Genomic DNA, 13,438 nt, shown 5'->3' on the forward strand with positions numbered 1-13,438 from the left:
CCTGAGCTAGGGAAAAGATGGGCATATTTGCTCCGCATGTCCTCCTCGGACTCCCAGGTCGCCTCCTCGACTGGTTGGCCCCTCTACTGGACCTTTACCGCAGAAATCCTCTTGGATCTCAACTGGCGCTCCTGTCTAACAACAATGGCAATTGGCTCCTCCTCATAGCCCAAGCTCTCGTCTAGCTGAATAGTGCTGAAGTCTAGCACATGGGACAGGTCGGCGTGATACCTCCGAAGCATAGACACGTGAAAACCTGGATGGACTCCCGATAAGCTGGGAGGTAAAGCAAGCTCATATGCAACTTCCCCAACTCGCTTCAACACCTCAAATGGGCCAATGAACCTAGGGCTCAGCTTGCCCTTCCTCCCGAATCTCATAGTCCCCTTCATCAGTGAGACTTTCAAGAGAACCTTCTCACCGACCATGAATGATACATCACGCGCCTTCTGATCCGCGTAACTCTTCTGTCTCGACTGTGCTGAGCGAAGCCTTTCCTGAATCAACTTTACCTTTTCCAAGGCATCTCTCACCAAATCTGTACTGTACAACTTAGCCTCACCAGGCTCAAACCACCCGGTAGGAGAACGACACCACCAACCATATAAAGCCTCAAATGGAGCCATCTCGATGTTGGACTGATAGTTATTGTTGTAAGCAAACTCAGCTAAGGGCAAGAACCGATCCCACTGCCCTCCAAAGTCGATCATACATGCTCTAAGCATGTTTTCCAAAATCTGAATTGTCCGCTCCGACTGTCCGCTGAGGATGGAATGTTGTGCTGAGCTCCACACGGGTCCCCAACTCACTCTGAACGGCTCTCCAAAAATGGGAAGTGAATTGAGGGCCTCTATCTGATATGATGGAAACAGGCACACCGTGCAACCGAACTATCTCCCGAATGTAGATCTGAGCCAACCTCTCTGAAGAATAAGTAGTCACAATCGGAATGAAGTGTGCTGACTTGGTCAACCTGTCAACAATGACCCACACTGCATCAAGCTTCTGTAATGTCTGCGGCAACCCGACTACAAAGTCCATAGTAGTGTGCTCCCACTTCTACTCAGGGATAGGCATCTGCTGAAGTAGGCCAACTGGTCTCTGGTGTTCATACTTAACCTGATGGCAATTCAAACACCTAGCCACATACTCCACTATGTCTTTCTTTTTCCTCCGCCACCAATAATGCTGCCTCAAGTCACGATACATCTTCGTAGCACCTGGGTGAATAGAATACCGCGAACTATGTGCCTCCTCTAGAATCCTCTCCCTCAAGCCATCAACATTAGGAACACATAGGCGACCCTGGAGCCGCAGGACACCATCCTCACCGATAAAAACCTCCTTGGCACTACCCTGTAGCACCATCTCTCTGAGAACTGCCAAATGCGGATCATCGAACTGCCGGGCCTTAATCTCCCCCAATAATGAAGACTGAGCAACAACACACGCAAGGACTCAGCTGGGCTCTGAAATATCCAACCTCACAAGTCTGTTAGCCAAGGACTGAATGTCCAACGCTAGTGGCCTCTCCTCCGCTGGAATGAATGCCAAGATACCCATACTCTCTGCCTTCCTGCTTAAGGCATCCGCGACCACATTTGCTTTCCCCGGGTGATAAAGAATGGTGATGTCATAATCCTTCAGTAACTCAAGCCATCTACGCTGCCTCAAATTGAGATCTCTCTGCTTGAACAAATCCTGTAAGCTGCAATGATCAGTATAAACCTCACATGACGCCCCATACAGATAATGCCACCATATCTTAAGAGCATGAACAATCACGGCTAACTCTAAATCGTGCACAGGGTAATTCTTCTCATGAATCTTCAGCTGCCGCGAAGCATATGCTATAACTCGCCCCTCCTGCATCAATACACAACCCAAACCAATGCGTAAAGCGTCACAATATACCGTATACATCCCCGAACCGGAAGGCAACACAAGAACTGGTGTTGTGTCAAAGCCGTCTTGATCTTTTGGAAGCTCGCCTCACAATCATCGGACCAGCGGAAGGGAGCACCCTTCTGGGTCAATCTAGTCAGAGGTGATGCAATAGATGAAAAGCCCTGCACGAATCGCCGATAATAATCTGCCAACCCCAGGAAACTCCTGATCTCGGTCATGAAGTAGGACGTGGCCAACTCTGAACTGCCTTAATCTTCTTGGGATCCACCTTAATACCCTCTCATGACACAATATGCCCCAAGAATGCCACTGACTCTAGCCAAGACTCACACTTGTAGAACTTAGCATATAGCTTCTGCTCCCTCAAGGTCTGAAGCACTACCCTCAAATGCTGCTCATGCTCCCCCAGGCCACGTGAGTATATTAGGATGTCGTCAATGAAGGCGATGACAAAGGAATCAATATAAGGTCTGAACACCCAGTTCATCAAGTCCATAAATGCCGCTGGGGAATTAGTCAAGCCAAAGGACATCACCAGAAACTCATAATGACCATATCTAGTACGGAAGGCAGTCTTCGGAACATATGGGTCCTGAATCCTCAACTGATGGTACCCCGATCTCAAGTCGATCTTAGAGAACACCCTAGCACCCTGCAACTGATCGAACAAATCATCAATGCGCAGCAACGAGTATTTGTTCTTGATGGTAACCTTGTTCAACTGGTGGTAATTAATGCACATCCGCATAGTCCCATCCTTCTTCTTTACAAACAACACTGGTGCACCCTAAGGTGACATACTCGGTCTAATAAACCCCTTTGCTAACAACTCCTCAAGCTGCTCCTTCAAATCTTTCAACTCTTTCGGAGCCATACGGTACGGTGGGATAGATATAAGCTGGGTACTTGGAGCCAAATCAATATAGAAATCAATATCACGATCTGGTGGCATGCCAGGAAGGTCAGAAGGAAACACATCGGCGAACTCCCGGACTACTAGAACTGAATCAGTCGTCGGAGACTTTGCGGTGGTATCCCGAACATAAGCTAGATAAGCCAAACACCCCTTCTCGGCCATATATCAAGCCTTCAGAAAAGAAATAACCCGGCTAGACGTATTAACTGAGGAACCCTTCCACTCCAACCTTGGCAACCCTGGCATTGCTAATGTAACAGTCTTGGCATGGCAATCTAGGACGGCGTGATACGGGGATAACCAATCCATGCCCAGGATGACCTCAAAGTCGATCATATCAAGCAACAGGAGATCTGCTCTAGTCTCGAACCCACAGAATGTGACCACACAGGACCGGTAGATCCGATCCACAACCACTAAATCGCCCACAGGAGTGGACACATGAACAGGAGTGCCCAAAGGCTCACGAGGAATAATCAGGAAACCAGCAAGCAGAGATGACACATATGAATAGGTAGACCTGGATCAAATAGCACTGAAACATCCCTACTGTAGACGAAAATAATACATGTGATAACGGCATCAGAGGCTAATGCATCTGGTCTGGCCGGAAGAGCATAGAATCTGGCGGGAGCGTCGGCTGGCTGGCCTCCCCCTGACTGAGCAGTAGCTGGCTGACCTCTCCCTGTCTGGCCTCCACCTCTAGGACGGCCTCTACCTGTCTGTCCCCTGCCTCTAAGTGGCTGGACAACCGGTGCTGAAATCATGGGCTGCTGACCCTGCTGCACTGCCTTGCCCCGAAACTTGGGGTAATATCTCCTCATATGACCAAGGTCTCCGCACTCATAACAACCTCGCGGTGCGGCGGCGTGCTGTCCCGATATATGACTCTGATGGCCTGTAGACCCACTAGAAGAAGCCTGAATAGCCAGTGGATGGTATAAACCCTCCGGCATAGCACTGAAATAAGAACCAGAAGAACCCTGGGGACCTGGATACCCACCGGAGGAACCCTGAATAGCTGGCGGGCGATAAGAACTCTCTGGCATGGCGCTAAAATAGGGGCGCGCTGGAGCACCCAGAGCAGGTGGTGGTGCTGAATGTGGGGGCCTGCTGGGCTGACACCTCCAAAACTGACCTCTACCCCAAGCCGGGGCACCTCTGAACTCTCCGGAGAATCTAGCCCTCTTGTCCTGCTGCATCTGCTCCCTACCTCTCAGATGGTAGCCCTCGATCCTCCGAGAAATCTCCATTACTAGCTGATAAGGAGTCCCCATCTCCACCTCTCGGGCCATGTTGGCCCTAATCCCAGAATGCAATCCTGCGACAAACCTCCCCACCCTCTCTGCATCGGTAGGAAGTATCATCAATGCATGGTGGGATAACTCAGAAAACCTCGCCACATAGTCGATCACAGACATCTGACCCTGCTCAAGCTGCTCAAACTGATACCGTAGCTCTTCCCACTCAGAGGGTGGAATATACCTGTCCAGAAATAACTGTGTGAACTCGGTCCAAGTGATGGGAGGAGAACCTGCTGTCCTACCAAGAACATACGACTGCCACCATCTACGGGCCCTGCCCTCCAGCTGGAAAGTAGTGAAGTCAACCCCATGAGACTCCAATATCCTCATGTTGTGCAGTATGTCCCTGCACCTATCAATGAAATCATGGGCATCCTCATGACGCTCCCCCCGAAGACAGGAGGGTGTAGCCTGGTCCATCTGTCCAACAACTTCTGTAGATCACCACCCGCAGCTGGTCCGGGTTCGGGTACTCCTGCAGCAACTGGCTGAGCCCCACCTGCGGGTAGTGCACCCGGAATCTGATATACTGCAGCTGCATATCCAGGAGCCTGAACAGTAGGGGTCTGTGCTCCCCCTTCTGCCTGTGATGTAGTTGGATGCACTGGAAATAACCCAGCCTGAGTCATGGTGTCCATGAACCACAGCATACGGCCCATGACCTCCTGAAATCCCGTTGCTGTCATGAAGTCCGCCGGGGTAGGCTCAGCTGCAGGCACCTCGCCCTGCTCCTCAATGATGGGATCTTCCACAGGATCCACCGGTGGTGCTACTGGGATAGCTCTATGACGCCCTCGTGCCCTACCTCGGGTCAGTGCCCTCCCCCGGCCTCTGCCTCGGCCTCTAGAAATGAGGGGAGCAGCTCCTCCCGGGTCTGGAACAGCTGATGCGCGCGTCCTCACCATCTGTGACAGAATAGAAGAGGGGAACTTTAGTGTACTAACCACTGCACGATAGGGAATGAAGAAGGAGTAGTTTCCTAACACCCTATAGACTCTCGAAGATAAATACAGACGTCTCCATACCGATCCGCAAGACTCTACTAGGTTTTCCCATGACTTGTGAGACCTACGTAAACCTAGTGCTCTGATACCATGTTGTCACGACCCAATTTCACTTCAGGTCGTGATGGCGCCCAACACCGTTGTCAGGCAAGCCAACGCGGAAATGTTAATAAGTTAGTTTTTACTTTTCCAAAACAGTTACCACAATCTCTAAATTTGAATTTAAAACAAACGATAATTAGCATCGTACCATAATAGTTGTACAATCCCAAAAAAAAATAGTCTACTAATGTGTGTGCCAAGATCTGGTGTCACAAGTATAAGGGCATCTAGTAGGATACACAAAGGAATAAATCTATCCTACTGTCTGAACTAGAATAGATAGCCAAAAGTACAGAAAGACTCCACCACGCTGTTTGGCATCATAGGAAAGGAGCAGCTCAACGTGGAATCTCGGACTACGATCAAGCGTGCGCACCAGACTGTAACCAGATGTACCTGCCTGAGATCATGTACAATTAAGTATAGAAGCGTAGTATGAGTACATAAGAATATGTACCCAATAAGTATCCCGTCTAATCTCGAAGAAGTAGAGACGAGAGGTCGACTTGACACTTACTAGGGTCAATTAATATAAGGAAGTGTTATACTACGCGTAGATGTCACAATTGTATAGCAATTTATAGCATGGAGTGATAAGTAATTCCCTAGATAATATCATAGTTAGCCATTTACATTTTAGGGCATTTAGCAAGACAAGTCATGAACATGAATTCACATAGATAACATGCGCACATTATGACGAGGTCGTACGGCCCGGTCCAACATTAAAGAAAATGTGCACTGCCAGAGGGTCGAATGGCGCGAACCATAGATGCATCTATTTCTACCGAGGCGATCGGCCCGATCCACAAATATCAATCATCATCAAAAGGGCACATAAGGCACAATCATAGTCAAATAAATTCATACGAGTTATCAAGTGAGTACATGCGTTCTTAAACATTGTTTCCAACTTCTAACAAGTCCTAAGTGATCTCATTAACATGAAAGGATATAGACATTTACAAACATAGCATGATACGGGTCCTAAACTACCTGGACAACTAACATAATAGTAGCTACGCACGGACTCTTGTCACCTTGTGCGTACGTAACCCCCACAATTAGCAACACATGATTAATTAACTCACCTATGGGGACATTTCCCTCTTACAAGGTTAGAAGGGAGACTCACCTCGCTCCAAAGCGTACTTTCCGGTCCAAGCTTAAGCCCAAACCTTCAATTTGTTGCCAAACACTCCAAAACTATCCAAATAGCGTAGAAACCAATCAATATAGGCTTAAGGGTTCATATCCCAACCACTAGGGTGATTCCCCAACCCAAATTACAAGATTCCTAAAATTTGACCCCAGGCCCACGTGCCCGGATTCCTAAAATTTTTGTAGAAAGTTGTTACCCATATCCTAAGGACCAATAATATATAATTTCTACTTCATTCCATAACAAATTTCACGGTTAAATCTTGTTTTTATCAAAACCCTAGGTTTTGCTCTAATCCCATGATTTTTCACTAATTTTTGTGTGTTAATCTACCCAAAACCCAAGTATTAAGCTCACATTAAGTAGAAATAACTTAACTCACAATGCTATGTTGAAATCCCTTTTTTGAAAGCTCCCAAATCGCCCAAGTGTAGAGATAAAATGAAATAAATGGACTAAGTCCCGTTTTTAAAAGCTGTGTCCGGGCCTCTGATGTCGCATTTACGACATAAGGTTCGCAAATTCGAACTGGCAATTGCGACAAAAGCATCGCAATTGCGAAATGGCCCCCCTCCTGCCTTGATCGGAAATGCAATCCTGGGGTCACAAATGCGGACCCTGCTGGGTTCGCAAATGCGAAGAAATAGTCGCAAATGCGATGACTGCCCACAGCCTGGCTTCTTCGCAAATGCGATGACATCCTCGCAAATGCGAGGTTTGCAATTGCGAACATTTCCTCGCATTTGCGAGACCTGCAACATTTCACAAAAATACCAGAAAACTGGGGTGTTATTCAACCCCAACCCATGCTCGAAACTCACCCAAGCCCTCAGGGCTCCACTCCGAACACCCACACAAGTGCAACAACCTTGTACAAACTTGCTCGAGCGATCAAATCGCCGAAATAACATCAAAAACTAAAAATTCAACTCGAAAACGCACGAAATCCTTAAGAACACTCAAATTCCTATTTTTACAACCGGACGTCCGAATCGCGTCAACTCACTCTCGTTTCTCACCAAATTTCACATACAAGACTTAAATATTATATTGGACCTTTACCGGGCTCCGAAACCAACATACGGGCCCGATACTAGCATGATCAACTATTATCTAATTTCATTAAATCCTTAGGATTTTAGTTTAACAATTTCTAACAAAAATTCATTACTCGGGCTAGGGACCTCGGAATTCGATTCCTAAAATATTGACCAAAGTCAAACTTAGCCTTTTAAGAAATCTTAGGGAATAGTGTGCCTATTTCAACCCAAACTCTTCCAAATCCCGAACCGACCATCCCCACAGGTCGTAAATTATTAAAGCAAGCGCGGGGAGTCTTATTTATGAGAACGGGGTTCTAAAAAGCGAAACGACCAGTCGGGTCATTACACATATGTTGCTTCCACCCCAAGGTATCGGCCTCTTTCACCTTGAGTCCTCTCGAAGCTACTCCACCAGCTCGCCCTTTTACTGGGCCTGCAAAGTTGAAGTATTAATCACTAAATCAAATGAGTGCATAACACACCAAGGGATACATCATTACCTTTTCAATGAGCTCAGTCTACTCTTGACGAGCTTTCGCCAATTCAACTCGGAGATCCCTGACCTCTTCCTCTTTCTGTACATAGAGGCGCTTCAGGCCATCCCTCTCTTCCACCAGCTTCTTGAGTTCGGCTTCGCATCGGGCAAGCTCGGCTCGACATTTGGAAAATGCTTTTCGATGAAGCGCCACGGCCTTCACGCAAAGAAAAGGAGTCAAACTGAGAAAAATGAGAATAAAACTCGAGAGTAATTATGAAGACAAAAACTTACTTGTTTGAAAAGCCTCTAGGCCTCATCAAAGATAAACGAGGCGTCAGGATCGGGACCATCTTCGATCCCCACAAGACACTCCCGAAAAATATCACTCTCTTCATGGGTCGTTCCTACATCAGGAGTCCTCAAGGCCCGGCGACGAGTCATCTACATTAATTATCCCTTGTGATTCACTTGGGATATTATCCTCTCTGTGGAGGGCCTCGGAACTAGGCTCCTCGGCTCGCCCGCCAAATGTCCCCCGGGACGAGACGCATTTTTACCACCTGATGGCTCGGGGACTCTGCTCGAGCGCCCCTCCAAAATTTCTTCGGTTCGAGATTGAACAGAATCAGCCACCATCAGTTCACCGGCGTTCGAAGCGTCAGTGCTTCCTCTTTTCCGAGTTACCAACAGGCAGTCGCCATCTTCTCCCTCCCCCTCGTCATCCCGAAGGTGTTGGGCCGCTTTTGAAGATAGGGCTGAAGGATTGGCCCTAGTCTTTCGAGCCTTACTTTTCTTTGGCTTCGGGGAACTTGCAGGCGACCCCCTTTTCCTTTTCTTCTCTTTGATCGATTTTGGGATTTCTTCTTCACCGGGCGGGAGCGGCCGCATAGCAACGGCGTCTCCGAGGCCTGCGTAACGGTAAAGAGAGTATTCCATTAAGAAACATCAATATGTAAACAAGAGAACTCACCATGGTTTTTAGCTTCCCGTCGACCCTTAGCCAAATCACGCCAACTGCGTTCCACACAGGAAGAAGTGGAGTCCAGTTGCCAGACCTAACCTGTGAGGTCCGGGACCGCACCAGGAAACCAAGAGACAGCTGCATCATTAGAAAAGAATTAGATCGAGAAAGAGTAGGGAAAGCAATATATTAATCACCATCGATAAATTAGTACTTACGTTTCATGTTCCACTCCTCGGGGAATGGCATCCTCTCAGCAGGAATCAGATCGGAGGTCTTGATTCGGACAAACCGGCTCATCCATCCTCTGTCCTTGTACTCATTGATGCTGGAGAAAAGGGACTTCGAGGATCGGCGCTGAAGATTTATCAGGCCATCTTGATAAAGGCGAGGCTGTATAGCCTGATCAGGTGGTCGAGGGTAAAAGGCATCCCCTCAACTAGGCCCGAGAAATATCTGATCAGATTGACGATATGCCAGAAAGAAGGGTAGATCTGGCCAAATGCCACCTGGTATTGTTTGCAAAAATCAAGAATCACTGGGTCTATAGAACCTAGAGCTGGATCTATAGGACCCAAAGTGAAAGGGTAGGTATACACGCTTAAGTACAGTACTTTATGGGTGGTAATGTCCTTTTCGGGGGAAGGGATCACAATATCCTTATTCTCCCAATTGCAATCCATTTTTACCTGCTCAAGTTCATCTTCAGTTATCAAGCAGATGTATCGAGACATGGGCTCACATCGTCCTGGTGTCGATGCAGGTTTATCGATTTTAAAATCGGAAGTTAGCTCGCATGGCCAGGGAATACACTCCTCGATACGTGGTGGCACCACCGTTCTACCTCTGGTCGGCCGCGATGATGAAGCTTTTTCTTTTTGAGGAACAGATTTAGACGTTTTAGCCATTGTGTTTGAGAAATTCAAGAGAAGAGAAGGAGTTGATACTGTAGTAAGAACAATGGAGAAAATGGTGAACTTAGAGAAGTTGAAGAAGCTAGTGAGATTTTAAGGATGATTTGAGAAGTAAAGATTGCAAAAATTGTGAAATTGGCCTATTTATAGAGGCCACTTTAACGGTTTGGGGAAACAACGGCCGACCATCAGCCGCCTCCAATTAATGACCTTGGGAACTATGCAGAAGCGACCTTTCAATCGCTTCAGTCGCTCGTAAGCACGTGATTTTTGCCCTATACGAAATACTCCTACAAAATCCCGAGAAAATAGATTTTTCCTTAATTATTTGCCATTTTAGGAATTTTATAGATTTTTATTAATTGTTTGCATTCTTCTTGCATTTAAATCATAAAAAAATACCAAAAATATTACGCATGGCATTTAGGCTTTATTTTTACATTTTTAGAATTAACCAATAATTACTTGTTTTATAAAAATTGAAAATCACAAAAAATGCTTTATTTTTTACACTTTTTCCTTTTATTAATTTTTTCTCTTTTAATTTACGATTAGTTAGCTTTTAAAATTTTTATAATTAGTTAATTACTTTAATTTCACATTTTAGATAATCTAGGATCTTAATTTCTAGGATTTTTAACTAAAAAAAAGGGAAAAATGGAAAAAGAAATTGAGTTAGTCTTGATGTATTGGGCTACCCCAAAGAACAAATACATTGGCCCAAATTTTTGTTCCACCCAGCTGGCCCAAATCAAAAACAACCCAAACCCAATCCCTTCCCTCTTGTTAAATCAGACCCCTCCCTCACATTGAGAGGGCTAGACCTAGAGAACACATGAGACTCTTGCATAGAGATAAACGGCGTTCCTAGCTTTCATCTCTCTTTCTGAACCTAAAAAAAATAGAGATCAATGAAATACCTCCCTTCTTCTTCTTTTTCAGGCTCTCAAAAAATCACAGATTAAAACGAAGAACAAAAACTCCCTCCTCTCAACAACTCCACTGCCCGCCGCCCATCTTACCATTTTTTACCCAAAAATGCCATAGTCACTTTGCAACTTTAGTTTGTTAAGCTTCGACAAGTCCAAAACTTTGGAGTTCTCCGTTTTATCAAAAAAAAAATAATTGCTGAAAGCTTGAAGCAGAAATCATGGAGAGCCCATCGAAGCTGGATGATGAGCAATGGCTTGCTTATTGGATTTGGGTTTGAATTCGTTGGCTTGTTGTTGCTGAATTTCCATCGAAGCTATGTCGCTGAGTTCCTGTTCAATTCCAGCCTTTATTTGGGTTTGTTTTTCTGCAAATTTCTCTTTTATTAGTGGATACTTGTTCAAGCTGTTAATCGGCGATTCTTCTGTCGACAAATCGTGTCTTCTTCTAAGATTTGCCGTAATGTTCATATTTTACTTTGATTTTCTCTGTTTAAAAGTCCATTTGTTTAACATGCGTATGGTATTGTTTTGGTTTTCTTTGTTAGGGTTTAAATGCGTGTTTGTTTGGGATTTACGTAACTGAACTAGAATTAGTCAACTGATTCATGAGTTGGTGTGGTTTGATGCGTTTTTATGTGTTTTGTGTTTAAACTACAAAAAGCTTGCTAGGAATTTGCTTCAATGGTTATTGCAATCTTTTTCTCTGTTGAAGCCACTGAATTATAAAGGAAAGAACAAAAAAAAATTGTTTTACATATATCCAATATAAGCGTGTGATTATCCCAAAATAGAATAAAGCAAAAAGGGGATTTGCGAGGTGTGCATGTCGTTTTTTTTTCTTGTGATTTCTTTTATGATATAATAAGATCTTGTTTAGTTGTTTATTAAGTTGACAATTCTATAACTTCTGTTTGTTGAAGCTTTCAAATATAGGCCTTGTTGGTTTACTTAAAACAAATAAATTTGTTCAAATGGTTGAATGTTGTCACCTGGTACCATGTTAAGTAAGATATAGTCTATGGCCCTCAAAAGCTTAGTCCGAACTTCCTTTAATTTTAGAAATTCGGGACATGCCATTTAGCGAATTTTCATGGCTTCCCGCAAAGTTAATAAGACGCTAGCCACTTTAGGCGCGCTTTTAATAATTTTACCTTCTTAAATACGGGTGTGCATTTCATGCTACCCAAATCCAGATCCCAAAACGTTGAATAAGAGGTGTCGAGGATCCGGGTGCATTTCATGTGACGTGATCCAAAAACACGCTCTTAAACGGCGTTCACTTTCATAAAAAACTAAATAAAAGCGGTTAAACAAATTTTTTTTTAATTGCACTATAGGTTTGAACATGTATTAAAATCAGATAATAGGCCAATTATAATAATTTAAGCGACCGTGCTAGAACCACGGGATCCGGGGGTGCCTAACACCTTCCCTCGGGTCAACAGAATTCCTTATTCAGAATTTCTGGTTCGCAGACTCCAATTGGGAAGTCGAAATTTTGCTCGATTTGGGATTCAAAATAAATCGGTGACTTGGGACACCAAAAGCCAATTCTATCCCAAGTGGCGACTCTAAAAATAAATAAATAATCCCATTTCGAATAATGTCACTTTAAATGGAAAAACTCCCTTTTACATTATCCTTCGGGGTAGGTGTGTAAAAAAGGAGGTATGACAACTGATGTCACGAGATTGACACCACGATCAAGGCATCAGAGCATCGGAGATCAAGTCGTTTCTTATCATCTTATTTTAAGAAACGCGGGGACTATCTGTATACGGTCAACATCAAGTATGCTCGATTTAGTGGGCTTGAGGAACCACTTCAAGAATCGGTACGAAGTACACTGGGTTCGAGGCCGATGACAGAGTTCGAAGATCGACGATCAAAGTGACCGATGAATATCGAGGCCGAACGTGACCGGCTTCGAGATAATGTTGTTGTGGCTTTGTTACAGAATGAGCAAGATTTCTGCCACGTCCCCAAGATCGCGACGTAAATTTCGGAATAGATTTGTACGAGTTAGCACTAATCTGTACTTGGCGGTTAGACAGTTGTCCCAAAACGATTCTTTACTGTAAATAGAAATATACCTTATTTAGGGTTTCCCTATTATATAAGGGGACCCCAATCATTTGTAACCATAATCAATCATTGGCAAAAGAATATACTCTCTTACTTTTTGAATCATATTTCATCAGAATCGTCTCTTTACTTGATTGTTCTTGCTTTACTGTTCTTAACCAACATCGAGGCCACCTTAGCTCGAGGTCGAGATTGTCTTGCACACTGGTTTGATTTTACTTATTTCCTTCATTTATACGTTATTTTTCTTGGTTATTAATTAGTATTGAACTAAATCACATATCTTTAAAACCATAAATCAAATTTAATTATTACTCATATTTTTGAGGTAAACACCATAAATTAATACAAGAGAATTAAAAAAAAAATCTAGGATTTCAAAGATGGGATTTAGACCTATGATCTAAAGCAACTTTTGAACCCCTTTTACTATTATACTTGAATTTTTTCATATCAAGGGGATTCAATGGCTCACATATAACCCCAAAACAATCATTATTACGCTATCTGTTCAGTGTAATTTTCTGATGAAGAGGGATCGATTGAACCCCCATGACTCTACTTAGATCTGCCACCGCTTTTAAATTTGGTTCTAAATTAATACTAATTTGTATATATTTAATAAATTT

The sequence above is a fragment of the Nicotiana attenuata genome, unplaced genomic scaffold (genome assembly GCF_001879085.1).
Source record: "Nicotiana attenuata strain UT unplaced genomic scaffold, NIATTr2, whole genome shotgun sequence".
Classification (NCBI taxonomy): Eukaryota; Viridiplantae; Streptophyta; class Magnoliopsida; order Solanales; family Solanaceae; genus Nicotiana; species Nicotiana attenuata.